Here is a 27,662-nt window from a genome sequence, read left to right on the forward strand (position 1 = left end):
TATTCTAACGCAGCTAATGCAGCTTGAACCGTTTAACGTAGAAACTTCATTCAAACTATGTTACGTAGGTCTTACTTAGGACATGGGTGCTTTGTACATTTCATCTTTGTAACTTTTATACTTTTTAAACTATTAATTAAAAACTATTAAACATTTCCCCATAGACTTAACATTGGGCCTTTATGACATCACAGCAATTAGAATCTTGTGGCAGGTGGCCAGGCCAGGTGGCCAACTGTCAGTTTCTCAGGCTTTAAAAGCATACAGTCTCATTCTATAAGACTACACATCATGTTAAACTGTTTCCTCTGTCCACAACTGTTTCAAAATAAAAGTCCTCACTACAATAATTCCCTATTAAATAATTTAACCATTTAAACTGTCCACCTATTTAACTATTCAGTCATTCCAACTATATTAAACCTCATCTACCTAGTTCAGTCATTCCAACTATATTAAACCTCATCTACCTAGTTCAGTCATTCCAACTATATTAAACATCATCTACCTAGCAAATAATTTAACCTTTTAAACCATCCACCTATTTAACTGTTCAGTCATTCCAACTATATTAACTCTTTCCCGACAGCCCATAGAGAAATCAGTACGTACGTACTGATGACGGAAATTAATAAAAGTATCATTTTTCTTCACTGAAACCCCGTGAAAACGTCTTTGTATGTCAATGAGTGTCTAAGCCAATCAAATAAATAGGTTTTCCTTGGATATGTGTTGTATTTTTGCTATTGGTTAGATTTTATATTTTGTGATTGGTTGTCAAGCGCCAATCGCGATATTTCAACATGGCGAGTAATGACAATCGACCGAGGTTCAGTGGTAGTAATGACATACTGTTCAGCTGTTTTTAAAAGTACATATGCCCATGTTGTCTAGTGATATGAAACTGTGTGGTGTGAGAGGGTAGGGGCCAAATCTGTAGTGTAACTCCGTGTGGGAGGTATCTGAATCTGTTGGGTCATTTTCAGCAACACTGACTCTGTTGGGTCATTTTAACTGTTCATCTGTTTTAACAGTCTAAACTGTTGATGATTATTACACATTGACAAAAAAAAAAACATGATTATTAACCAAAATAATATGTATGAGATGAAATTGTAAGTTATTTTTTTTGATACAAATGTGATATTGCAACTAATTGATAATAAAACTATATAATGGTTATTTAGGCTCGTCTGTATACATAATTTCAAAATTAGTTATTTAGAGTTCCTTTCACCCAATTGCTACCAAACTTGGTATTTATTTAGCCAACAGGTAAATGCAACTTTCTGCTATTTCACTTTTTTTATAACATGCTGTGTTGAAGCTGAGGAGCTTCACAAACTCAAAAAATGTGCCCGAAATATGCAAATGGTATGCTAATTTATGCTAATTAGTATATATAAATAATACATAATTGTCATGTCAAACATATATTTGTGTAGCCTAACTATCTGGCTTCAAGAGAAAATGGATGGTTTCTTTGAGATATGCTTAGGTCACCCACAGCAGAATGAAATATCAAAGGAGTCATTTTTGGCCTGTTTTGGCCCTGTCGGGAAAGAGTTAAACCTCGTCTACCTAGTTCAGTCATTCCAACTACATTAAACCTCATCTACCTGTAAATAATTTAACCTTTTAAACTATCCACCTATTTAACTGTTCAGTCATTCCAACTATATTAAACCTCATCTACCTAGTTCAGTCATCCCAACTATATTAAACCTCATCTACCTAGCAAATAATTTAACCTTTTACACTATCCACCTATTTAATCGTTCAGTCATTCCAACTATATTAAACCTCATCTACCTAGTTCATAGCCTGGCGGGCCATCCTATATCATTGAAATGTATAGTCTGGAATCGAATCATTCACCTGCTTAATCCAAGGGGCGGGCAGAGAATTGTCTTTCAAACTGCCTAGGCATGCAATAGGCCAGCGCTACGACCATATCCGTATCCGGTCGGCAAAACGGCAAATACATCCTTCTTCGAAAGGAATGACTTAAGTGCATTGTGTTGCTCTACTTTCAAAGAAAAGCACAAGTCCAACTCCTCCAAAGTTGACGCCAACGCCGATTCAAACAACAGCTCTTCGTTCGCCATAGCCACCTTCCTTGTTGTTCACCGTCGCAGGATGTCGTTATCCTGTTAAGCCCGCCTTAAGACTCTCTAACGAAATAGAGCGCTGTGATTGGAGAACATCCACGGTGTTAAGCCAATCGAAATTCCTATGGTTCGATACTAGACGTACAGGCTGAGCAAATTAATTTGCCGCCGCTAGGGTGCGTCTAGATTGCTAGGCTACCTAGTTCAGTCATTCCAACTATATTAAACCTCATCTACCTAGCAAATAATTTAACCATTTGAATCCTATGGCAGGTGTTCGGGCCACCTGCATCAACTGCCAGTCTCAGGCTTTAAGCATACAAACTGGCCCTATTAAGACTACACATCCTGTTCAACTGCTTCCTCTGCCAAAAACTTTTCAAAATAAAAGTCCTCACTACAATATTTCACTGTTAAACAATTTAACCCTTTAAACTACTGAACTTTTTAACTGTTCAGCCATTGTAACTGTTACTTGTCATCAACTATGACTCCTACCCACTGTAGCTAGTTAGCGTGGTTAGCATAGTTAACATGTTAGCATTGTTAGCATTTTTAGCAAAACTGCTAAAAATGATTAGCTAAGTTAGCTAAGTAACATGGTAAGCATAGTTAGCATGCTAGCATGTTACCATGCTAGTTAGCATAGTTAGCATAACTGCTAAAAAGGATTAGCGAAGTTAGCTAAGTCACATGGTGAACATAGTTAGCATGCTAGCATGTTAGCATGCTAGTTAGCATAGTTAGCATAACTGTTAAAAATGATTAGCTAGGTTAGCTAAGTCATATGATTAACATAGTTAACATTTTAACATTGTTAACATGCTAGTTAGCATAGTAACTTGGTTAGCATTATTATAGTGCATGAAAATGCACTGTATTGTTCTTCCTAGGCATTTTATTCTTCTTCTTCTTCTAACGCAGTTAATGCAGCTTCAACCGTTTAACGTAGAAACTTCATTCAAACTATGTTACGTAGGTCTTACTTAGGACATCTGGGCTTTGTATTTTTCATCTTTCTAACTTTTATACATTTTAAACTATTAATTAAAAACTATTAAAATTTCCCCATAGACTTAATATGGGCCTTTATGACATCACATCAATTAGAATCTTCCGCCAGGTGGCCAGGCCAGGTGGCCAACTGTCAGTTTCTCAGGCTTTAAGCATACAGTCTCATTCTATAAGACTACACATCATGTTAAACTGTTTCCTCTGTCAACAACTGTTTCAAAATAAAAGTCCTCACTACAATAATTCCCTATTAAATAATTTAACCATTTAAACTATCAACTTATTTAACTGTTCAGTCATTCCAACTATATTAAACCTCATCTCCCTAGCAAATAATTTAACCTTTTAAACTATCCACTTATTTAACTGTTCAGTCATTCCAACTATATTAAACCTCATCTACCTAGTTCAGTCCTTCCAACAATATTAAACATCATCTACCTAGTCCAGTCATTCCAACTATATTAAACCTCATCTAACGAGCAAATAATTTAACCTTTTAAACTATCCACCTATTTAACTGTTCAGTCATTCCAACTATATTAAACCTCATCTACCTAGTTCAGTCATTCCAACTATATTAAACCTCATCTACCTAGCAAATAATTTAACCTTTTAAACTATCCACCTATTTAACTGTTCAGTCATTCCAACTATATTAAATCTCATCTACCTAGTTCAGTCATTCCAACTATATTAAACCTCATCTACCTAGTTCAGTCATTCCAACTATATTAAACCTCATCTACCTAGGGAATAATTAAACCTTTTAAACTATCCACCTATTTAACTGTTCAGTCATTCCAACTATATTAAATCTCATCTACCTAGTTCAGTCATTCCAACTATATTAAACCTCATCTACCTAGTTCAGTCATTCCAACTATATTAAACCTCATCATGTTGGTTGCCAATTAGCACATCATCTGTTTTAACAATATATTTCACACCATATGTTTTGCATTTTCATGCACTAGTAATTCCCTGGAATTGCGTTTTCTAGTTATTCTTCTTCATCTAACGCTGTTAATGCAGCTTCAACTGTTTAACGTAGAAACTTCATTCAAACTGCGTTGCGTAGGTCTTACTTAGGACATGTGGGCTTTGTATTTTTCATCTTTGTAACTTTCATAATTTTTAAACTATTAATTAAAAACTACTCAAAATTTCCCCATAGACTTAACATGGGCTGATGACATCACAATGGACTAATTAACTTGATTTGCACCTGTATCATCTTCCAGCTGCTCATCTAGGCCCCAACAAAGAATCAGTTCAACTGATTGCACCTGTATCAACTGCTTTCTACTGAACTAGACCAACTCTCTCTCTGTCTCAATTCAATTCAATTCAATTCAAATAACTTTATTTTTCCGTTAGGAACTTCACATGTGGAGGAGCATCAGGGTGTGTCCATACCCAACAATACATACAATAAACAAACACACACACTCACACACACGCACATGCACGCACACACACATCATCATCAGCCCACACTGGACATACTGTCTCTACATTCTACAAGGATATAAGGCACGTTTCATCCAACTTTCTATCCATTCATCCTCTTCAAACCATTCACTCATCCACCCATTAAACTATCCATCAACATCCATTAAACAATCTGCCTATCAACATCCATTCAACTTTCTGTCTATCAACATCCATTACACTATCTACATTTTTTTAAACTATATACTCTGTCTCAGGCTTTAAGCATACAATATGGCTCTATTAAGACTGCCATTAAGCAATTAGAATCCTAGGCCAGGTGACCAGGCTATATTAAACCTCATCTACCTAGTTCAGTCATTCCAACTATTAAACCTCATCTACCTAGCAAATAATTTAACCTTTTAAACTATCCACCTATTTAACTGTTCAGTCATTCCAACTATATTAAACCTCATCTACCTAGTTCAGTCATTCCAACTATGAAACCTCATCTACCTAGCAAATAATGTAACCTTTTAAACTATCCACCTATTTAACTGTTTAGTCATTCCAACTATATTAAACCTCATCTACCTAGTTCAGTCATTCCAACTATATTAAACCTCATCTACCTAGTAAATAATTTAACCTTTTACACTATCCACCTTTTTAACTGTTAAGTCATTCCAACTATATTAAACCTCGTCTACCTAGTTCAGTCATTCCAACTATATTAAATCTCATCTACCTAGCAAATAATTTAACCATTTAAACTATCCACCTATTTAACTGTCCAGTCATTCCAACTATATCAAACCTCGTCTACCTAGCAAATAATTTAACCTTTTAAACTATCCACCTATCTGTTCAGTCATTCCAACTATATTAAACCTCATCTACCTAGTTCAGTCATTCCAACTATATTAAACATCATCTACCTAGTTCAGTCATTCCAACTATATTAAACCTCATCTACATAGCAAATAATTAAACCTTTTAAACTATCTACCTATTTAACTGTTCAGTCATTCCAACTATATTAAACCTCATCTACCTAGCAAATAATTTAACCTTTTAAACTATCCACCTATTTAACTGTTCAGTAATTCCAACTATATTAAACCTCATCTACCTAGCAACCAATATAGTTTGTTTTTACTCTGTATGATATTTTACATCATATTTTTGCATTTTCATGCACTGTATTTCCTTCAGGAAATGCTTTTCTAGTTAAGAGAATGATACTGTATGTTTAAAGCCTGAGAAACTGACAGTTGATGCAGGTGGCCGGAACACCTGGCCTAGGATTCTAATTGCTTAAGTGCTCTATTATGATGTCATCAGCCAATGTTAAGTCTATGGGGAAATTTTGAATAGTTTTTAATTAATAGTTTAACCCTTTAGGCGCCAGAGGTTTTTTTCCGAAACGATCAATTTTGACATCTTAATTTTAAAAGGCTATATCTTAAAAGTGATAAGAGATAGAGACTTTCTGTAAATTAGAGAAATATTAAGGATGACCCAAAGTTTATGTAGAGATTAAATGTTTATATCTAATTTGAATATTATGACGTCATATGGTGGCGGCCATCTTGGATTATAGCATTTTCATGAAAAGTTGCATGTTTGAATGATAAAATGCACCACTTCTTTCCCCCCAAAATGTCCCTCACCTTCTGTATGCTATATTGCACAATACTGAATGCTCAGGTAAATAGTAAGTAGTGAACAAACTGTGTAAATCATTACTAATAAATGGCAGAAACAAACCAAATGCATGTAGCGGTAGACTGGCCTTTTGCTGTAGAGATTTTCCATTTACTACATACAGTAGGCACTCTGATTCCATGTATGGGGCACATATATATTATTCAGATGACACACAAACACAAGTAGACAAGACCTGTTTAGTTCAAAAGCTCATTTGCCACGGCAAGGCACAGATCAGGAGTGAGATAACGAGACAAGACAAGAGACAATGTTAGTATTTTTTTTCTTTTTGTTGTTTTTGTTGATGTTTTTTTGTTTTTTTCTTAGCTGACAAAGACACACACATCACAAGGACACGAACACACAAAAAGGAACACATAGTGTACTGTATGTCCTAAATGATCAGGGAAGTAGATAGCAAATCAACAGTGTAAATCATTACTAATAAATGGCTGACATTTTTTTTCTGTAGTTTTTCGGCCTTTTGCTGTAGAGATAATGACTCCCTATCCATACAGGGCCGGCATTCCCATCATCTTGTGATAGACTATGCATGACCTAATGTGTGTGTGTGTGTGTGGGAGAGGGAGAGGGAGAGAGCGTGTCACCACCTCCACCATGCGAGCAGCATGGCCAGATCTGCCTCGCGCGCCGAGTGGAGAGAATTTGCGCAGCTCGGACTAGGCCTACTGTCATTCTCATTGCGACTCCCCACACTGCCACTACGTTCCCCCCTAACTGTCCTATGAGCACTTCGACCTCGTCTAACATACCCAGTGGCATTAGACAAAGGCTCCACCACGTTACTGTCGCCGTGATTGTGGAGAGGCACACGTTCAGAAGACAGAAGCTAGCGCTATGGACATTATGCTACCTCCATTATGCTACCTCCAGCCTCGTTCGCCACACCACTAACACCCTGCTAACTTCCCGATGAACACTCCGAACCCGTGAAACATTATTCCCACCAGTGACATTGGGCAAACGATTCAACGTTTGTGCTTGGTGTAAGCTAAACTATGGAGTAAACTCTCACTTTGTCCAGCTGCATCATTGCAAGGCAGGGACACATCTGAAGCCTCACTAAACGAATCACCGTCATTTTCTGAAGGCAGATATTCCCCTTCAGAATCAGGGTCCGCGAATAGAAGACCCAACACTTCATTTCAGGTAAACTTTTTTATGCCATTAGACGATAATCTAATGCAAATACTCGCTGGCGTTGACAATATCGCTCTGACAAAGTGGCTCACACGCACACTAGCTCCGGTATTTCACGCACTGATTCAATGCGCTGTAGCTAGAAAGTTTTGTTTAAAGCGTGCCCTTTTTTCGACTCGGGGATGACGTATGACATGTCTGCCATCTAGTGGAGTGGAAGTCGAATGAAATATGACACCCTATTTGACTATTTTTATTCCGTTTTATTCAGGCCGTTTTATTCAGTACCGCATCTTGTCGACTATAGTCGACTGTGGCGCCTAGAGGGTTAAAAAGTATAAAAGTTACAAAGATGAAAAATACAAAGCCCACATGTCCTTAGTAAGACCTACGTAACATAGTTTGAATGAAGTTTCTACGTTAAACGGTTGAAGCTGCATTAACTGCGTTAGAAGAAGAAACATAAGAATAACAAGAAGCCTAGGAAGAACAGTAGAGTGCATTTTCATGCACTGTAATAATCAGAAGAAGAAAAAGCCTTGGAATAACAGTACAGTGCATTTTCATGCACTGTAATAAGCATAAGCATAAGAATAAGAAGCCTAGGAAGAATGGTACAGTGCATTTTCATGCACTGTAATAAGCATAAACATAACAATAAGAAGCCTTGGAAGAACAGTATAGTGCATTTTCATGCACTGTAACTAGAAAAGCATTTCCTGAAGGAAATACAGTGCATGAAAATGACCTTTGTTTTACATCAGATGGAGGTGGGACCAGTGGTGGTGTGGTGCTGGCTGCTACTGGACTGGGCATGGCATGCTACACTCTGAGCATACCATTCTGCACAAGTGCCGGAGTGTAAATCATCTCTGCCTCAACTGTGGCTGTCCTGAGTGATCAGATGTACAAGGCTGCCGTTGACTCCCTTGAAACCACATCCTGGTGGATGAGGCTTTAAGCGTGGTCGAGTCACATTTCGGAGAATGTTGAAAACAGTTTCTGAGAATGCTGTACGTGACATCCGTCAGGCAACACATGAGAAAAAAAGACCTATATGTTCCATTGAGGGGAAACAGCTTTTCGCAAAAACCAGAGGCATACGTGACATTTGTCAGACAATCAGCCAGAGTGGGGAATAGAGGTGGTGGGAACTAGAACCACAGTGGTTGTCTCTGTAGAGGCCTAAGTTTTGTGACCAAATCTATCTGAAGGAGAAATGGCCCCAAATGTAACAGTGAGGTCCTGTGGAGGTTTTATGACCTTTATTTGACATCAGGTGGAGGTGGGACCAGTGGTGGTGTGGTGCTGGCTGCTACTGGACTGGGCATGGCATGCCACAGTCTGAGCATACCATTCTGCACCAGTGCCGGAGTGTAAATCATCTCTGCCTCAACTGTGACTGTCCTGAGTGATAAGATATCAGATGTACAAGGCTGCCGTTGACTCCCTTGAGACACATCCTGGGCCTTGTTAACGGTGGATGAGGCTTTAAGCGTGGTCGAGTCACATTTCGGAGAATGTTGAAAACAGTTTCTTAGAATGCTGTACGTGACATCCGTCAGGCAACATGAGAAAAAAATACCTGTATGTTCCATTGAGGGGTAACATCTTTCCGCAAAAACCAGGGGCATACGTGACATTTGTCAGACAATCAGCCAGAGCGGGGAGTAGAGGTGGTGGGAACCAGAACCACAGTGGTTGTCTCTGTAGAGGCCTGAATTTTGTGACCAAATCTATCTGAAGGAGAAATGGCCCCAGTAGCCCAGTAGTAAAACTTTTTATTTAAACAGCAATGAGATTAATGTTTGGTTCATCTAAAAACAATGAGAATAATGGCCACCGTATGAATATGGTCAGTATTCATGTGGCGGCCATTGTTCTCTTTGTTCATTGTTTTAGATGGACCAAACATTAATGTCATTGCTGTTTAATCATTCATTATTGTGTCATGTGGAACTTTTTCACAGGATGGAACAAATTGTTCATGACAGCCCCCTTATGTTGTGTTATTCCATAATTTACTCTAAGGGCGCTTTCATACCTATTTTGTTCCGAATCACGGGCTGAATCGATTCAGTTTTTCTCCATTAGTTCCTGGGTTCGTTTGTGTTAACATGGCAGCATTTGTATCGGAACAAATGATATGACAATCCCATGTGACAGAAATTGTATCTACAAACAAACCCACGTACGATGAAATTGTTCCCTTCCCTGATTGATTACATTTGCCAGCTGAAGACACTGTCCCGCAGTCATCAAACACATTATCCAACATTAATGTGCTTGTGTGTGTGTGAGTGTCCAAAGTCTCCAGGCTTATCCCACTCTCTCCCATTTCCCCGTGTAACACAGGTAAAGTTATCCTAAAAGATATTCGCTTGAAATGCAAAACATATGCTAGCTAGATCTCTACTCCGTTAAAAGTTGAATAAACTAATGTGTAGTCCTACAAAAATGTAATCACAAGCAAGTTGTTCCACTATACCGGGCCAACTGCTTTCTCACTGCAAACAAACGGCAAACTCTATAGATAGATCTTCTCCTCAAAGTGGTCTCTATCCGTTTGTTTTTTTCCGAAACAGAGTGTAATTGCTGCTTTCATATAGCCTGGGTTTTCCCATGCTGCCATACACGCGCAATTTTATTCACGCTGCTAGGCAGCCTGGATTCCATGGAGCAAATTTTCGCCTCAGTTAGGGAACCAATCACAGAACAGAGGGAGGGCAGCAAGACGATGACGACACACCGAAGCCGTTATGAGCTACGTACAGACGCATTTGATAGACATTCGTAGCGCTCAATAAACGGCTCTGGGCATTCGTAAACCACGTTTCAAATACGAGAAAATGAATGCATAGTTCCCAGACCCCATCTCAATGAGATGAGGTCTGATGTTAGCCAGGCTAGCTTTCATATATACCCAATCAAACTTATCTTTGGGGTAGTGTTGCACGGTGCACCGATAAAAGTATCACAATACCCTGAAATAAAATTGTCACGATACCTAATTTTATTAGTAACGAAACTAAAATGATCATGTTCTTTTGAAGTAACATGCTTATGCGCAAGGCATGCTTCTAGCGCCTCCTTCCCTAGCCTTTGGCTGTGCATCTTTCTCCTCTCTCACACCTATGTGCAGCTGTACTTACATTTCACGCAGCTGCGTGAATCACGTTTTTCATGAATGAAGTGTCCATTTTTAACCAGTACCCACTGTATATGGGCAAAGATGGCAGCTTTGGTTCCTTTTTGTGGGAAAACTTCAGAGGTCTATTACACCTACACATCACCAATGCCTACACACCACATTAAAGATATGCCCAAGTGTAAAAGTTTAAAAAACAATATTAAGTATTCAAATTACCAAATACGTTTAGCTACTAGTAATTAAAATACTGCACATTATCAACTAAATACACTTGATATGAATTTCTAAACATATGAAATAAAAACATCTCAAAGCATAACCCTCTTTCAGAAAACTCATGTGAAATATTTTGGCAACACTGTTAGCTGCGTGATTATATCAGTGTTATTGCAAAGACTAATGGGAACACAACGAAATGGTGACACCAAGGCATCCCATGTGTTCATTTGCTTTACTGGTTCAGTGCTTATGTGGTTCACATTGATCTTTCATGATTCTGTTGGATATAGATTGAAGTGGCAAAATATGTCAGTTCAACGTAATAACATTGTGTTTGATGGAAAAACATGAGCTTATTTAATTTCATGTATTGTGGTTTAGTAACTGTGACAAACCCTGTCTTCCTTTTTTTCCCAGTACACTTGCGTGATTCAATTAGAAAAATGGATTTCTCAATTTGGAAGGACTATTTGAACTATTTGAAAAATTTTCTTCAATTTCCCCTTGGGGATCAATAAAGTATTGAAGGACAAATTTTGGATTACTAACATTTTTATGAAATAGAAGTGATTATTAATAATTTTACATGTATTAGAAGGGAATACTAATCTACATTTATTACATAGAAGTGATTAACATTTCATTTTCTTATATTCTTTATATGCTTTCTATACATTCAATACTGTGCATCAACTTTGCTTTGTCTGTCATTTGCTCTCTCCATGTCACGATTTTCTAATAAAGGTCATGCGACCCCCTTTGTCACGAGTTAAGGGTATTCTGCCTTAGGCAGTAATATTAGGAATATCCCGACAAAAACTAGACTATGGCAAGAAAATGCTGAAGGATGTATATGTATTGTCTGGACCCATTATCTACTTACTTGGAGTAGCCCTATGACTTGCGTATGGCGCATGGATCACATGCTATGTCCAAGAAGTGTATATGTATTGTTGTATTTCTGCATGTATGAGGATTTTTGGAAAAGACCATTGTAGTCATGTGATTTGTATTACCAATGTAATTAACATGTATAAGATGGGGCAGTGGTGGACGAAGTACACAAATCCTGTACTTGAGTGAAAGTAGAGATACACATGGTCAAATGTTACTCCAGTAAAAGTAAAAGTCCTCCTTTTACATTTCCACTTGAGTGGAAGTACAAAAGTACTTGCCTTCAAATGTACTTAAGTATCGAAAGTAAAAAGTCCTGAAATGTATTATGACTAATACAGTTGCATTTACTATTGTTGAAATGATTCGACACAGACATAGGCATTCATTGAGCCTTTCTCCTCCATTCAAGGACAAAATCAGCTAATAATTGTAGAAAGAACTAAAAACAAACTAATGTGATATTGTATCTTAGATACTTCAAAGTAACCACATTTTTCTTTGTTGAATGCTTTACACTTTCAGACCAAATCAAGATGTTCCCTTTTGTGTTTGACAGTGTCAGATTGTCTATCATTGTCTATCATTTGCTCGATGGCGTCAAGAGGCTAGTTATGGTAACATCTATATTGTGAAAAGGGGTCAACAAGGTACAGTAAATAGTGGATATAACAATAACATAGGTTAGGCAACACCATTTTACAGTCTTTTTTCCAAAAGGAACTTCAGCTGTACTTCAGCTGTCACAAAATGTAGTGGAGTGAAAAGTAAGATATTTGGCCTCGAAATGTACTGGAGTAAAAGTAAAAAGTTTAACAAAATGGAAATACTCAAGTAAAGTACAGATACATGAAAAAGCGACTTAACTCATTGAATGCCAAAAATGTAATATTATGTTTTTCCTTCCATGCGTTGAGTGCCAAAAACGTAATATTACGTTTTTAGCTTTTTTTTTAAATTACGAAACTAGACACTCTAATACACCTTATATGTGATTTTGGGAACTCTGTGATGAATAGAAATGAACTATATGACGATCGTGAAACTCATGAAAACGGACAATCTGGACATTTTATCTGGACATTTTATCATAACTCGGTTGCCGCTTTGGGTCGAATCAGTGACGCATGCACGTCAGGTCAAAACCAGGCCATTTTCGTGGGTCTATCACAAGGTGGCAGTCTCGCCAGGTCTCACTGATCACTTCCCGGAATGTTTACACGAGTAAGTAACAGGCAACACTTCATATTTCATGAAAGACGTTTATCTCCATTTCTAGAAAAAAACAGCGATTTTGATGAAAACTAGCCACTGTTTAGCTTGGGATTTCTCAGGAACGGAGGCGTGTAGAAATCCACGGTTTGCACGCACTGAGAGCTTAAAGTCTCACCTTTTAATCGAGCTATTGTACGTGTTCATAGCTATAACACAGAATATGCTGTGGCTGTACACAAATCATCAGCAATGGTCTAGATTGCTGGCACTCTAGGACAAAGCTCCCGAAAACAGCTTGGCATTCAATGAGTTAAGTACAGTAATTGAGTAAATGTATTCAAGTAATGTCCACCACTGAGATGGGGCTTCGCCCTAGAGAACTTTGAGTTGTGTTACTGGAACATGCTGTTGCTAGTGACCTGCTCCCGGTATTGTGAATAAACCTGCAGTGGTTCCTCACACCTGCGTGTTGCCTGGATATTTTTGACCTCAGTATCTATCTATCTATCTATCTGAACACAATAAGGTTGTGTTTCGTTCAAAACTAGACTGATTTATGTAATTGTATCATAATATGGTTTGAAAAAATTGGACAGCCCTGTTTTTTTTTCTTTTTTACAGTGCACCCACTCACCCATTCATTCATTTAAAGCAGTATGAGACAGTTGAGAGTTATTGGCAGAAAGATTGCAACCTTTAAACCACAGAGAGAAATGTAACAGTGAGGTGCTGTGGAGGTTTGTGACCTTTATTTGACATCAGGTGGAGGTGGGACCAGTGGTGGTGTGGTGCTGGCTGCTACTGGACTGGGCATGGCATGTCACACTCTGAGCATATCATTCTGCACCAGTGCCGGAGTGTAAATCATCTCTGCCTCAACTGTGACTGTCCTGAGTGATCAGATGTGACCTGAATGAGGCTGCCGTTGACTCCCTTGAAACCACATCCTGGGCCTTGTTAACGGTGGATGAGGCTTTAACTCTTTCCCGACAGCCCATAGAGAAATCAGTACGTACGTACTGATGACGAAAATGAATAAAAGTATCCTTTTTCCTTCACTGAAACCCCGCGAAAACGTGTTTGTATGTCAATGAGTGTCTAAGCCAATCAAATAAATGGGTTTTCCTTGGATATGTGTTGAATTTTTGCTATTGGTTAGATTTTATATTTTGTGATTGGTTATCAAGCGCCGATCGCGATATTTCAACATGGCGAGTAATGACAATCGACCGAGGTTCAGTAGTAGTAGTGACATACTGTTCATCTGTTTTTAACAGTACATATGCCCATGTTGTCTAGTGATATGAAACTGTGTGATGTGAGAGGGTAGGGGCCAAATCTGTAGTGTAACTCTGTGTGGGAGGTATCTGAATCTGTTGTGTCATTTTCAGCAACACTGACTCTGTTGGGTCATTTTAACTGTTCATCTGTTTTAACAGTCTAAACTGTTAACATGATTATTACACATTGACCAAAAAAAAAACATGATTATTAACCAAAATAATATGTATGAGATGAAATTGTAAGTTATTTTTTGATACAAATGTGATTGTATTGATATTGCAACTAATTTTGATAATAAAACTATATAATGGTTATTTAGGCTCGTCTGTATACATAATTTCAAAATTAGTTATTTAGTGTTCCTTTCACCCAATTGCTACCAAACTTGGTATTTATTTAGCCAACAGGTAAATGCAACTTTCTACTATTTTACTTTTCTTATCACATGCTGTGTTTAGGCTGTAGAGCTAATTAGCATATATAAATAATATATAATTGTCATGTCAAACATATATTTGTGTAGCCTAACTATCTGGCTTCAAGAGAAAATGGATGGTTTCTTTGTGATATGCTTAGGTCACCCACAGTAGAATGAAATATCAAAGGAGTCATTTTTGGCCTATTTTGGCCCTGTCGGGAAAGAGTTAAGCGTGGTCGAGTCACATTACTGAGAATGTTGAAAACAGTTTCTGAGAGTGCTGTACGTGACATCCGTCAGGTAACATATGAGAAAAAAGACCTATATGTTCCATTAAGGGGAAACAGCTTTTTGCAAAAACCAGAGGCATACGTGACATTTGTCAGACAATCAGCCAGAGCGGGGAGTAGAGGTGGTGGGAACCAGAACCACAGTGGTTGTCTCTGTAGAGGCCTGAATTTTTTGAAGGAGAATTGGCCCCAGTAGCCCAGTAAGGCAAGGCAAGGCAAGGCAATTTATTTATATAGCGCATTTCATACCCCAGGTAGACACAATGTGCTTTACATAGCTAAGGCATTACCTCAAATAAAAGTAAGCAGGTATAAAACATATCACAAATATATCACAGTAGTAAAATAAGTAAAAACTATAAAAGCAATAAAATAGTACAATAAGTAAAAACAATAAAATCAATAAAATAGTAGAATAAGTAAAAACAATAAAAGCAATAAAAATAAATTAAAAACAGGAAAAAGCCATAGAGAAGAGGGTGGTCTTCAGTTGGGTTTTAAAAGTGGCAACGGTTGGAGCAGTCTTAATATGCTCAGGGAGTTTGTTCCATATCTGGACTGCATGGTAGCTAAAAGCAGCTTCACCCTGTTTGGTACGAGTAGAAGGTATGCATAATACCTGGCTTTTCTGTGATCTAAGAGGTCTGTGGGGGATGTAAAATGTAAACATGTCTGATATATATGTTGGCCCCATCCCATGCAGTGCTTTAAAAAACAGTAGCAGTACTTTAAAATCTATCCTAAAAGAAACTGGCAGCCAATGCAGGGACTTAAGTATAGGGGTGATATGTGCTCTTCTGCTTGTCTTTGTTAGGACTCGTGCTGCAGCGTTTTGAACTAATTGAAGCTGTCTAATTGTCTTTTTTGGAAGTCCTGTTGCAAGAGCCCGTTGCAATAGTCCAGCCGGCTTGAGATAAAAGCATGGACAAGCTTTTCCAGGTCAGACTGGGACATAAGGTCTCTCAGCTTGGCAATGTTTTTCAGGTGATAAGCTCTAATATGATAATCAAAGTTGAGGTCACTATCAATTATGACTCCAAGGTTTCTGACTTTAGTCTTAACTTCAAGCCATTTTGCTCTAAAAAGTGTAGTCATTTTGTGTCTTTCATCCTTCCTCCCAAATAAAATGACTTCGGTCTTCTCTTTGTTCAATTGCAAATAGTTTTGTGACATCCACCTATTTATTTGGTCAAGGCAGTCACATAGTGAGCCAAGGGGATCCGTATCAGTGGGTGACAGGGCTAAATAAAGTTGCGTGTCATCTGCGTAGCTGTGATACGAAACCTGAGTGTTTTTTATAATCTGACCCAGTGGGAGCATGTAGAGATTAAAAAGGATTGACCCTTGGGGGACACCTGACGTCAAGGGTGCTGGAGATGAGGTGCAATTACCAAGGGCAACAAAGAAAGTTCTCTCCTGCAGATAGGACTTCAGCCAGTTGATCACTCCGCCTGATAATCCAACCCAGTGTTCCAGCCGGTGTAGGAGTATGCTATGGTCAATTGTATCAAAGGCTGCACTGAGGTCTAGTAATACAAGCACTGAAGTTTTGCCAGAGTCTGTGTTGAGACGTATGTCATTTAGCACCTTTATAAGAGCAGTTTCTATGATTGGCCCGGAAGCCTGACTGAAACGGATCAAGGCAGCAATTTTCTGTTAAAAATTTGTTTAATTGATTAAAAACCACTTTCTAAATAAGTTTCCCAATAAAGGGCAAGTTGGATACGGGTCGGTAGTTATTTAATACTGATGGGTCTAGGCTTTTCTTTTTGAGCAGGGGCTTTACAACAGCCATTTTCAGGGATTCAGGGAAGATTCCTGACTGTAGTGACCAGTTCACAATTTGGAGTACACTGTCAGATAGTAGATGAAAAATATTTTTGAAAAAGTTTGTAGGGATTGTGTCTAGACTGCAGGTGGAGGAGTTTAGGCTTTTTAAGTTTTTTTCTAGTGTATAAGTGTCTATCAGACTGAACTCTGACATGAGGGGTTTGTTATCCCTTGGGATGGCTAGTTCAGGACAATGAGCAGACTGTAACTGAGATCCAATATTTGACTGATGTTCTCAATTTTGCATTTAAAGAAGGAGGCAAAGTCATCACATGATCTGCTTGAGCGCAGTTCTGAGGGCAATTGGGAGGGAGGATCTGTTAGCTTTCCAACTGTCAGGAATAATGTATGGGTATTATTTATGTTGTATCTTTATGGATCTGGAGGTTAACTCCTTTATTTATGATAGTAGCCACCATGGACACCCTAGCTACTCTGTCAGCCACCTCAAGTACTCAAGCAACAGCCTAGCAACCATGTGAAATACCTTAGTGACAGCCTAGCAACCACTTTCACAGTAACAACATAGCAACCAATGAGATTAACCTAGCAACCAGCATAGCAACCACAACAACTAACCTAGCAACAGCCTAGCAACCACCTCAAGTACCCTAGCAACAACCAATCAACCACGTCCACAGACATCTTAGCAACTAACATATACACCTTCATGATTACCCTAGCAACCAGCCTAGCAACCACTTGAGTTACTATAGCAACCACCACAGCTACCCTATCAACCATCATAATTACCCTAGCAACAACATAGCAACCACCACAATGTCAACCTAGCAACCACCATAGCAACCGACATGATTAACCTAGCAACCATCATAGTAATCGCTTTAATTTGCATAGTAAACATCTTATAATCCCTAGCAATAACCTAGCAACCATCTGAATTATCCTAGCAACAACCTAGCAACCACCATAGCAACCAACATCATTACCTTAGCAACCTTTGCACAGCATTCACCATAAGTACCCTAGCAACACCCTAGGAAACATAATTGCATTTCTAGTTACATTAATAACATTTCTTACATTAATAGCTTTTAACTTAATTGTCAGTGCAGTTTAGCTAGCTCTCCACTGAATTTCAGCATTAACATTTATAGTACAGGTGAGCACCTCATGTTAGCCCTACTGTATCTTTATTGTATTTAAACATTAACTTTCTCACTTCCCCTTTTCTTTGTCTGCTCATCTTCTGCTGGCTTTTGTTTGTTGTGGCCTTTGTTCAGGTCAGGTGAATAAATAAGTCGTTAAGAAGTTTAGGACACTCTGCGATAGCTGACTACTTTCATTTTGTCAGTGGTAACTGCAGTGGCGAGTCACATGACAGTGTGTTTAATAATTGTCTCATTGGTTATTTTCACTTAATAAAGGAAATTAAATTTGAAAAAGGAATACAGAGGACATGACCTCAGTGTCCTCTATGGTATATGCAGCACACACACACGCGTGCACACACACACATGCACATATACACGCAGACATGCGCACACACATTCAAAACCACTTCTCTCTCAGTTTTCTCTCTCACCCTTAACGCTGCAGGAATATAAGCTGTTGTGTTAGGTTGTGAGAGAAGATAATCTTGAAGACACTTGAAGTAATAGGTTGGATCACTGGGTCATTACTACATTGAGAAAATATCACAAGGAATATAACATCAACCATAATCAGGTAATATAATGTTTTCTGTTCTGCTACTGTAGAGTTTAAATATGATTATTTTGAGCTGGTGTTGTAGGCTAATGTAGGCTAACCTCTAGACAAAAATACAATGGATCTTGATTTAACCCTCTATTGCATGAATTATCTCCTATACGTTAAAAAATATTTTAGAGTGTTTTTCTTACTTATAATGGTTTAAATAAAGGAAAAAGGAAAAAAAATATTAAAGGGTTAGTTGGTCATTTGTTGCCATAGGGCAACAATGTGCAATCATGGAAAAATGCTGTAAAATCCAATTTTCTTTAAAAACTTTTTTTTTTTTCATTACAAATCTTTTAGAAATGAACTTACTTAAGCTTGCATTAGTTATGATACATCTAGTTATACACCTAAGATGATACAAGTTCAACTGTATTTTGGGCAATAAAGTGATAATATCATGATAATATTGTCATAGTGTAGTCCACCTTGGAAAATAAATAGCCTTCCTGTAGTAATTGTTTTGATCAAAACCAATGTTTATATTAAATAATGCCATCATTTAGATGACTTTATTTGATTTAGAGGACATATTCAACTGTAGTGAGACCGCATAGTTACAGAGCGCTCCCCTTATAGAAAGTGTGCAAATCCATGCCGTACACACAGAGAGACATAGGTATCCTTCACATATCCCCCTGACTCACATATATGTTGCACATGGTACAAAAAGAAATAGTTTGTGCGATGGATGATTTACCAACGTAGCACTAGTGCGATACAGTTTTGCTTAAGGCAATACAATGCATGCGTGTGAGACTGACAAGGAGGCTACAGCAATTACCTTTGATTGTGATCTACCTGTGATCAGTGCAACTGGCTACACCAGATGGGATAGCGACGCATAGGCTACGTTAAAAAAATAAGACTCATCTTCTGTTTTTGCGCATTGCGAACGGAGCGCTTAAGTTACGCGCCTGGTGTAGGCTCCCTGTGAAACGCTTGTTTGTTTGTTTGAAGTGTGTATGTACGTAGGCTATAGGCTACTTCTATGAGAGGGGAATCGATGTAGGCTATACTTTGATTTCAACTTGGTAGTTGCAGTCTACGCGATTAAAAAGCATGTCTACTTGTTTGTAGGCCTAGTATCCAAACAATCCAACTCCATATCAAACAGCACCTTGCAAAATTATCCTCGAGAATCGAACAAGTGATAGCCATGTTTAGCCTAAATCGAAAGTATCTAATATCTGAGGTGAATTCAGAATAGGCAAGCAGAGGTAGAAGTTTGTGGCAATCGCCTTGTTGCTTTGCAGTTTTAGTTCAGTTCAACCGTTTCGTCGTAGTTTGTTGGACGAAGCAGACACCAAGAATGTAAACTTTCTTCAAGAGAGTTAAGCAGTGTGTAAGCAGAGCGGTTCAAAAGCGATTAATTACAGGATGTGTAGGACTAGTTTAGCGAGCGCCAGATTGTATGCAGGTGGACCCGCACCTGATTAATTTAAGACCCTTCTAAATGAGCCCCCTTTGTGATGTCATAGAGAGAAAAATACGTTTAACATTTTTAATCCCCTATTACTCAAAAAGTATTACGTTTTCAAAAAATCTGAAATGATAACTCTCTTGTCCAATTCTAGACCGACACAACGGTTATTTAAACATGTCTATACGTTTAGAAGCGGTTAGAGCCGCATTCATTTTTGAAAAGGTAAAAAGAAAAGGTTATGTTAATATGAAGAAGCCAGGAGATTTTAAGATAGTGGATTCCATCCACTATAACAATACTTCTGTCGCCTGCCTACCATGGACATCACAGTTGCAAAATGCAAGGGGACATGAATCAGCCTACAATTGCACAAACAAAAACAGACAACAGCTCTTCGAATCTAAAAAGTATAATTTTAAATCGTAAAATATGTGACCAGGCACATGTCTCCCGAGAGACATTTTGAGTTATTCACATATTCTGAAAGTATGAAAATCTGATAATATTTGAATAAGTTGTAGCCATTTTAAAGTATACACATCTCAAAGCTACAAGCTGAGAAATCAGGCTTTTCAATTTGACTACTTTCTCCCTCAATCCATGGGAGGGGAACACAATGGTCCTCATTTACATGACATTAAGATCAACCCTCCCCCCTGTCACGGTCACTGATCTGTCAGCCTGCAGTGCTAATGACCCATCGAAACTATCTGTAATGGGTTACAGAACCAGCTAGTACAGTGGGCATCGATTTCAAATGACCACTTCAGTCGCGCATTACGAGGCGTGAAGCTTTAGTACCACTTTCAGCCACTGTACGTCGCTCTGCCACTGTACATCGCTCTGCCAGCCGCCCCTACTGAAAAAGCAGGAGACTTGCCGAGAGTAATCCCAGCCTACGAATTCAATAACAAAATAAATCATGCATAATTAAACATTACCTCGATTTAGGCTACGGGTATGTCTTAAGGCTTGACTACACGGTGGTAACGAAAATCAAAATCAAAATTTGCTGTCTACATTATTGTCAGTGTTGGGGGTAACGCAGCTATGCAAATCAAAACAGTGGTGCCAGTAGAGAAATAACTGTTCAGAATTAATCTGTAGCCTTGGGTAGGCTTCTGCAGAAAACAATGTTGTTGCCGATTTAATACTATCTGGCGATGTTTTTAACAGGCTACGCAATAGAGGCTTAGACAACTATGACCCACGTTTTGGATTCGTAAATTAATTTGCCCTACTTCTTGACTGCAATGTAGTCAATTGACTGCTTGACATGTCATTTTTATTTTTCTGTACAATAAACAAATACATCTGCTTTATGCCACAGAATTACATTCATATTTGGCTGACTTCTGCAGACGCGCAAAAAAACACTGCCAGGCCATCCTTAAAAATATTTTCATTTGCCGTAACCCGACCGACACTGTCAATTTAGAACCGACCCAAATATTTATTTTTTTCCCCTTTTAGTCCGACCGACTTGCCTGTTGTAAACTTGCGTTAAGACCGAGCGATTTTTTTTTACTCTAAACAACCAATACAAATAAAATACTATTTATTTTAGTAGGCCTAAGTATTGTGAATATAAATTGCCTACATACAAACGTAGGCTCTCTTAACCCTTTAGGCGCCAGAGGTTTTTTTCCGAAACGATCAATTTTGACATCTTCATTTCAAAAGGCTATATCTTAAAAGTGATAAGAGATAGAGACTTTCTGTAAATTAGAGAAATATTAAGGATGACCCAAAGTTTATGTAGAGATTAAATGTTTATATCTAATTTGCATATTATGACATCATATGGTGGCGGCCATCTTGGATTATAGAATTTTCATGAAAAGTCACATGTTTGAATGATAAAATGCACCACTTCTTTCCCCCCAAAATGTCCCTCACCTTCTGTATGCTATATTGCACAATACTGAATGCTCAGGTAAATAGTAAGTAGTGAACAAACTGTGTAAATCATTACTAATAAATGGCAGAAACAAACCAAATGCATGTAGCGGTAGACTGACCTTTTGCTGTAGAAATTTTCCATTTACTACATACAATAGGCACTCTGATTCCATGTATGGGGCACATATATATTATTCAGATGACACACAAACACAAGTAGACAAGACCTGTTTAGTTCAAAAGCTCATTTGCCACGGCAAGGCACAGATCAGGAGTGAGATGACGAGACAGACAAGAGATAATGTTAGTATTTTTTTTCTTTTTGTTGTTTTTGTTGATGTTTTTTTGTTTTTTTTCTTAGCTGACAGACACACACATCACAAGGACATGAACACACAAAAAGGAACACATAGTGTACTGTATGTCCTAAATGATCAGGGAAGTAGATAGCAAATCAACAGTGTAAATCATTACTAATAAATGGCTGACATTTTTTTTTTTATGTAGCAGGCCTTTTGCTCTAGAGATAATGACTCCCTATCCCTATCCATACAGGGCCGGCATTCCCATCATCTTGTGATAGACTATGCATGACCTAATGTGTGTGTGTGTGTGTGTGTGTGTGGGAGAGGGAGAGGGCGTGTCACCACCTCCACCATGCGAGCAGCCTCGCGCGCGCCGAGTGGAGAGAATTTGCGCAGCTCGGACTAGGCCTACTGTCATTGTCATTGCGACTCCCCACACTGCCACTACGTTCCCCCCTAACTGTCCTATGAGCACTTCGACCTCGTCTAACATACCCAGTGGCATTAGACAAAGGCTCCACCACGTTACTGTCGCCGTGATTGTGGAGAGGCACACGTTCAGAAGACAGAAGCTAGCGCTATGGACATTATGCTACCTCCATTATGCTACCTCCAGCCTCGTTCGCCACACCACTAACACCCTGCTAACTTCCCGTTGAACCCGTGAAACATTATTCCCACCAGTGACATTGGGCCAACGATTCAACGTTTGTGCTTGGTGTAAGCTAAACTATGGAGTAAACTCTCACTTTGTCCAGCTGCATCATTGCAAGGCAGAGACGCATCTGAAGCCTCACTAAACGAATCACCATCATTTTCTGAAGGCAGATATTCCCCTTCAGAATCAGGGTCCGCGAATAGAAGACCCAACACTTCATTTCAGGTAAACTTTTTTGATGCCATTAGACGATAATCAAATGCAAATACTCGCTGACGTTGACAATATCGCTCTGACAAAGTGGCTCACACGCACACTAGCTCCGGTATTTCACGCACTGATTCAATGCGCTGTAGCTAGAAAGTTTTGTTTAAAGCGTGCCCTTTTTTCAACTCGGGGATGACGTATGACATGTCTGCCATCTAGTGGAGTGGAAGTCGAACGAAATATGACACCCTATTTGACTAAATCGGCCGTTTTATTCAGTACCGCATCTTGTCGACTGTGGCGCCTAGAGGGTTAACAGTTATTTCTTACATCATTTAAATGTTAAATGTTTATTTACAAACTATATGTAGATATAAAAGTTAATGACATTATTATTATGACCGCCGCGCAGAGAAGCGGCGGTCATAACATATAGGTTTAGTCAGATTTTTTTTTTCTTTTTTTTTTTTCTTTTTCGCATGTCCAAATTTCCGTCAAGGATTCCCGGGACACTGAAAGACTGGGGTACACGAAACTTGGTGGGCATGTAACCCCACATGGATAGCATGGAACCATCATATTTCGTTTTGATCTGTAGCCCCCCCGCTGGACTGGACCCCCCGAAAGGAGGGTAAGGGCAGACACAGTTTTCCGTGAATATCTCGAGAACCGTAGGGTTTAGGAGGACCATTTTTTTTTTGTATGTTGATCTCAAGGGGCCATGTCAACCCATTCCATAACCACTCATTTCATGTATAGCGCCACCTAGCTAAATTAGGTGTTGTAATCGCAGGTATCTGTGACCTAACATAGTCAAAACTGCACGAAATTGGAAGTGTAGGATTATTATGACACCCTCTGAATGCACGCCAAGTTTCGTGGAATTCCGTTCATGGGGCCACACAATAAATTCATTTATGTTACTATACACCAACTGGCCTGTAGGTGGCCGGAGACAGTTTTCTGTGAATATCTCGAGAACCGTAGGGCCTAGGAGGACCACCTTTTTTTTGTATGTTGGTCTTAACTGCACGAAATTGAAAGTGTAGGATTATTATGACACCCTCTGAATGCACGCCAAGTTTCGTGTAATTCCGTTCATGGGGGGCCACACAATAAAATAATTTATGTGTACATTTAGTAACCGTACACCAACAGAGTTTTCTGTGAATATCTTGAGAACCGTAGGGCATAGGATGACCAATTTTTCCGTATGTTTGCCTCCAGGGGTCATGTTAACCCATTCCATATGCACACATGTGCATAAACAGATACACACGCACACACATACATTCACAGTAATCATACGTATGACACATACTCACACAGTAGACATATGTACGCATGCATGCACATGCACAAACACAGGCACATATGCAGACACACACACAAGCACGCACACACACGCACACACATACACACACACATAAACACATGACAGTAAGGTCTGTCATGTATACAGACCTTACTGTCATGTACTGACCCTAGGCAGATGGGTCAGGCCCTTGAGTCGTGGATCTGCTCGAGGTTTCTTCCTATATATATCTCCAATTCTAGGGAGTTTTTCCTCGCCCCTGTTACCCATGGGCCTCTCTCTTGCTTTTCTTTCTTCCTTTCTTTCCTTCTTTCTCTGATTGCCTACATTCTGTAAAGCGCCATGATACATGTGTTATGTTTTGGCGCTCTATAAGCACAATAAATTAAATTAAATTAAATTAAACATAAACACGTACACGCACACATGCACACAATTCAAGAATTTCTCAGAATTATGAACAGGCAAGATGGGGGTGGCGTTGTATAAAATGAATTTTACATGTGAAATCTATGAACTAATCATGTTTTGGTACTTGTTGTCTAGCAGATACCAGTGAGAATTGAGTGTGGATAATGCAATTTAGTGAGACAGTTAGAATCATATATGCCTTTCAGCGTGATTTATTTTTGTGGAAAAAATGTGCTGGACTGGGCGGCGGTCATATTTTGTACCGCTCTGCGGTACATCTAGTTTAACTAATTGTTATTTAACTGTGCTTCTGCCTATCCCAATATGAACCACTCCTCATAGGACTCTTGCAATAAAGTTGGTTAAGCTTAATTAATATATTAGTAATATATAGTATATACATAGACGGGTTGTAATATATCTACACAGATTAGTAATATACACAGACAGACAAAGCTAATGACATGAACAATGTTGACACAGTAGCTTATGTCTCACAGTCCAAATCCTAGTACATCCACACAGGTGAGGTCTAGATTTGGTCACATTCTCAAGCCAGTTGACAGATATTCAGACTGAGAAAGTGGATGGGCAACATGGTAAAAAGTCTAATACAGTACATGTATTTAAAATACGTCTTTCAAATACAAAATATTATTTTGTAATTGAAACACTTGAAGCGAAAACTATCATTAACTTTTAAGAAAATTGAAATAGCGAGGTGGGGCCACAGGTTGGCACATTCCTGGGATGGACCTGCTGCGTCTTCATCCATTCTTTCGTCCATGGTTTCATCCATTCTTTCGTCCATGGTTTCGTCTCTTATCTAAATCTGACCATGGAGTTGACTTTGGCGGAAAGCTGAAGGTGATTGCTGATGGCTGTCCCAATCAGTGGCGCCTGCACAATCCAATCACGTTTCAGAGGGAAACAACAAATTGAGGGTTTCCGAGATTTTTCTTCTTTCCTTTTTTTTAGAAGTAGTAACGGGTACTCACGGTTATGGATAGAAATGTAGTGGAGTAAAGAGTACAATATTTGCCTCTCAAATGTACTTGAGTAAAGTCATGAGTACTCCCCAAAAATGATACTCGAGTAAAGTACAGATCCCTCAAAATTGTACTCAAGTACTGTACTCAAGTAAATGTACCCCGTTACTGTCCGGCTCTGGTCTGGACTCATTCCAAACAACAAAAGTTCACTTCCTTTATTGTCCAAAAATCCAGGTAATCCAGGTAAACATCCAAGCTAAGTAGGCAATGGAAAGGTCAGACAAAAAATATGTGTGCAGTGTGCAAACCATACAAAAGATACGGTCAACAAAAAATGTGCTCTCCCTACTCAGCCCCTCTCCATACAGCCATACCTATGCCCAGGTGCATATATTAATTCATCCATTCTACACCTATGCTCACGTGACTTTGATGCCAATTAGAAGTCAGAATAAAAATACCAATACAAAACCCACACACAACATAAAGAAAGTGGCATATGGCTGCTATAAAGCTGCAATATTTAATGCACTCAATATAAAGGTAGTATCAGCGATTTAGGATGACAACTGTCTCAGCTTCTAATGCATACAATGTGGCGCTCCCTAAAACTACACATCCTGTTTAAGTGTTTCCCGTGTGTCAAAATAAAAGTCACAGCCATATCTCATGCTTTGCGATTTATATCTCCAGAACGGCTTGACGCATATGCTTCAAATTTGGTACAAGTGTTTGTATGGACCAAAAACACCTTGAGTGTTATATCTCAAGAACGCCTTGGCACACAAGGTTCTTTGGTACGAGGGTTTGTATGAACTCAAAGATTAAGTGATTCAATGTTTTTCTTTCACAAATCGCCCCACCAACATTAAGCCAGCAGCATTCCATCCACTATTGTAATTCCTCTGGCATTACATTTCTAGTTTGTAATGTTTTGCATGGATGTGCGCTGGTGCGCGTTCATGGATGATAGAAGGATGGTACGTTGTGCACCTGCCAATATTACTGTTGACAATGCACTCTCAAAAAATTACATATAACTCGCCATAGACTTTTGACTAGGTTTCTCTTGGTCAGTGGCCCAATGCAAATTAGGTTGTGTACGATAGCGATTTTTAGACAATGCGCTAGCCACTCCCTATAAGTTGTTAAAGGAGAATTCCGGTGTGACATTGACCTAAAGTGCGCTGAAACATGATACCGAGTGTGAACGTATGTCTCATAGCTCATCTCGGCTTGTCCCCTGCACTCCGAAATCTGGCGCTAGTTAGCAGATGCTACCAACAGGTTATCAAAGGTGGAGCCTCGGGCATCCGCCTAGCCATGCAAATAAATCACTGTTTTACACCATTTACGAGGCTCAAAGTAGCTCCACAGTTCATTGGTAGACTTCCGAGGGCCCTGACATTTAAAACGAGACATTGAGAACTTTGAAAAAGCATTGGTAGTTTATTTACAAGACGATTTATACAGGCAGTACCTTCAGGAAGTTTACCGTTCGCAGCCATCTTGAATTTAGTCATGATAAGTCAATATTAAATTCTAATACTAGTCGATATGATTTAATTTAATTTATTGACAACTTATACTTTTTGAGATAAAGGTAAGGTGAGTTTAAACTAATGACATCATAATGTTGTTCTCAACGGCTCCTTTTCTCTCTCCCAGCCTTTTGAACTTGAAAGATTTTGAACTTTGAAAGATTTTTTGAAAAGTAGGAGGAGCCTAGTTTTCTCCAACCCAACCTGTTGGGTTCCTAATAGGCTACAATCAAATATCGTTTAGAACCCAACCATGACTAGAGCCAACTGTTTCCTCTGTCCATAACTTTTTCTGAATAGAAGTCCTCACTACAATTCCCTATTAAATAATTTAACCAATTAATCTATCCAACTTTTAACTGTTCACCCATTCCAACTGCCATTTGTCATCAACTATTTCTCCCACTAACTGTTCTCTCTTTCTACAACTGTTTCAAAATAAAAGTCCTCAA

At 38.8% G+C, this 27,662-nt stretch overlaps 1 protein-coding gene across 1 annotated transcript in view; it reads left to right on the top strand.

Annotated features, from left to right (window-relative positions):
- The first annotated feature begins 18,306 nt into the window (after positions 1-18,306).
- The window catches only part of LOC143099154 (uncharacterized), a 29,355-nt gene continuing 19,999 nt past the window's right edge, over positions 18,307-27,662 (top strand). The window contains exon 1 of the mRNA XM_076262231.1: positions 18,307-18,423. The gene's annotated coding sequence lies outside the window, so the exon portion shown is untranslated. The remainder of the gene's footprint in view (positions 18,424-27,662) is intronic.

The sequence above is a fragment of the Alosa pseudoharengus genome, unplaced genomic scaffold (genome assembly GCF_046254945.1).
Source record: "Alosa pseudoharengus isolate Yale_2024_CS ecotype anadromous, Long Island Sound unplaced genomic scaffold, YU_APseudo_1.1 YU_APseudo_1.1_scf_25, whole genome shotgun sequence".
NCBI classification, from domain to species: domain Eukaryota; kingdom Metazoa; phylum Chordata; class Actinopteri; order Clupeiformes; family Clupeidae; genus Alosa; species Alosa pseudoharengus.